We start from the raw sequence: 3,368 nt of genomic DNA, 5'->3' as shown, positions 1-3,368 counted from the left end.
AAAGATTTACAGCCTCGGAAACCCTGTACAGGGTCACTATGAGTCAGAATCGACTCCATGGTACTTAACAACAACAACAAATGTCTAAGTTACCCATCCCTCTCAACCCTGTGAACAGTGGGGATGGGAATAATCCTCACTGTAAAGATTCATTCCCTCTTTTAAGCTACTACATCTATACGTAAAGGTCAAGTTCATCAAATTGTAGCAGAATACACTTTTTGTGTGTGCTCTTCTTTCTTCCTCTAGTCAAGTTCTGATCATCCAGCCATTGAAGCTAGGTCAAATGGGTATTATCTGCTAGGATGGGCATTCTTGTGCATCTTCCCTCACTTCATATCAGCTGGATGCTTCATTCTTTACTCAAGTTCTCTGTGGCTATGTTCCTGGCCATGGGCTCAGGTGTCCCAAGGTCTCACTATAATGGTAGCCAACCAGGTTTCAATCCAGGTTGACAGGAGTCTATTGAACATGGTCAGACTTATCCCACAGCTTCATTGCTGTTTTCCTCCCACTTCCTCTTATCGGTAGATCAACGTGGTCACCAGCAAGATTGCATGCCTGCTCATGTATTCCCTTTAAGTTTTAGTCTTGGAAGGGGGTTTGCCCTGAGGGGACTTGATTGCTTGCCTTTATGGTTCTCAGGTGGCAAACAACTTGCTTGTTCTTGTCGCAGTCAATGTCATTGCTGTTATTGTTTTTGATTTTTCCTGCTGGTCTTTCTTTCAAGAGGTATCTTCTGTTCCTTGGGCTTCTCCAGACTGTTCTGCTTGTCTTTTCAAGTGGAAATTTCCTACCTCAGAAGATGTTGGATGGGGATCAGGAATCCACCTAAGTTCATATACACTGACAATGCTCTGCAGGAAGCATCTTCACCTGCGTTAACAGGAGTCTATTGAATGTTGTAGGCCTTAGCTCACAGCTTCATTGTGGTTTTTCCCTCACTTCCTGTTATCAGTGATAAACGTGGTCACCAATCAGAGTGTGTATTCCCATTGAGTCTTAGTCTTGGAAGAGGGTTTGCTCTGAGGGGACCCCCATTTGCCTTGATGTCTCCTGGGTGAGCAACTTGCTTGTTCTTGTAATAATCAGTCAGTCTGTCTATATTGTTTTGTATTTTTCCTGTCAGTCTTTCTTTCAAGAATTATCTTTTGTTCTTCTAGCCCCTCCAGGTTGGTCTGCTTGTGCTTTCAAGTGGAAAATTCCCACCTCTGAAGATTCTGGATGCTGTTCAGGATTCCACCTATGGTCTTCTGTAATGCAGAGGCTCCGCACATTGTAGCCCCATTTTAGTTATTCCAATCAGTTATAGGCAGAAGATGGACTTACAAACTTTCTATGTGATATTTCTGGCTATTTGTTTTTCTCCCCCTCAAGTGTATATTTTTTAATGGAATGCAAGGGAAACCAAGATTAAAAAGACAGGTAAATATCTTAACATTATTTCCTCCTTTTTCTCCATTCCAACCATGTCTCAATCCGAGCCCTGTTGTTCGAAGGTTGTGCATATATCATTATTTACCTCTGTCCCACTTAGCCCATGCAAACTTACCTAATTGCTCTCCCATCCACTTTGTTTTTCTATTCCCTTCCCTCTTCTTGTATATTGCCCCCTCCCTAGCACTCAAACAATCCTGTGTCTATTCCCTGCCCTGTGCTCCACTTTTCCCTCCCTACCCTCACCACACCCCCCACATCCCATTAACCAGCAAAAAATCCCCTGCCCTTTAGTATAGGATCTTTTTATTAGTCTTTACAGTAGTGGTAATATGCAGTATTTCTCCTTTAGTGATTGACTAATTTCACTCAGTATAATGTCCTCAAAGTGTATCCATGTTATGCAGTGGCTTGCAGCCTCCTTGTTATTCTTCAAGGTTGCATAATATTCCATTGTGTGTATGTACCACAGTTTGTTATCCATTCTTCAACTGATGGACACTTTGTATCCTTCTTTTTGCTATTGTAAATAGTGCTGTTATCAGCATTAGTGTGCATATATCTACATGTGTTATGGCTCGTATTACTTGTGGGTAAATACTAAGTAGAGGAATTTCTGGATCATAAGGTATTTCTATTTCCAACCTTCTGAGGAAGCACCATATTGCTTTCCAGAGAGGTTGGAACATTTTGCACTCCCACCAGCAATGCAGGAGCGTCCCTGTCTCTCCACATCCCCGCCAGCATTTATTGTCCTCTACTTTTTTTGATCTTTGCTGTTCTTACTGGTGTGAGATGATATCTCATTGTTGTTTTGTTTTGCATCTCTCTAATGGTTAGTGATCGTGAACATTTCTGCATATGTTTGTTGGCTGCCTGGATCTCCTCCTTGGTGAATTGTTTGTTCATGTTCTTTGCCCATTTTTTAATTGAGTTATTTGTCTTTTTCTTGTAGAGGTGTTGTACTTTCCTACATATTTTAGAAATAAATCCCTTGTCTGATGTGTCATTGCAAAAGATTTTTTCCCATTCCATGGGTTCCCTTTTTACTCTTCTGGTGAAGTCTTTTGATGTACCTAAGTTTTTAAATTTTAGTATGTCCCACTCATCTATTTTGTCTCCTTTTGTTTGTGTAGGTTTCAAAATGTTTGGTAGTCTGTGTATTCCCTGAATTAGTGCCCTCACATTTGTCCCTATTTTTTCATTGATGGACTTCATAATTCAGGGATTCACATTTAGATCTTTAATCCATGTTCAATTGGATTTAATATAAGGTGTGAGGTAAAGGTCTTGTTTCAATCTTTTCCATATTGCTTTCCAATTCTGCCAGCACCATCTGTTGAAGAGACTATCACCTCCCCATGTGATATACGTAGGTATTTTGTCAAAAATCAGTTGGCTGTATGTAGATGGGTTAATTTCTGGATTCTTGATTCTGTTCCATTGATATATGTGTCTTTTATTGTTCCAGAACCAAGCTGTTATGACCACTGTAGCTATGTAGTAAATTTTGAAGTCACGGAGTGAGAGGCCTCAAACCTTATTCTTCTTCTTAAGCAGTGATTTGCTTATCCTGAGTTTCTTTCCTTTCCATATAAAGTTTGTAATTGTTTTTTCCATCTCTTTGAAGAATGTTGTTGGAATTTGGATTGGGATTGCAATATATATGCAAATTGCTTTGGGCAGTATTGACATTTTCACAATGTTAAGTCTTCCCATCCAGGAATATGGTACATTCTTCCATTTTTATAGGTCTCTTTTGGTTTCTTGTAGTACTGTTTTCTAGTTTTCTTTGTTCCTCTGGTTATATTTATTCCTAAATATTGCATCCTTTTGTATTGCATAGCTATTGTAAATGGTATTGCTTTCTTAATGTCCTTTTCAGCACTGTTATTTTGTTATAGAGAAATCCAACTGATTTTTTGATTTTT

This window comes from Chrysochloris asiatica, unplaced genomic scaffold (genome assembly GCF_000296735.1).
Source record: "Chrysochloris asiatica unplaced genomic scaffold, ChrAsi1.0 scaffold00152, whole genome shotgun sequence".
NCBI classification, from domain to species: Eukaryota; Metazoa; Chordata; class Mammalia; order Afrosoricida; family Chrysochloridae; genus Chrysochloris; species Chrysochloris asiatica.
This window is presented reverse-complemented; position numbering follows the sequence as displayed.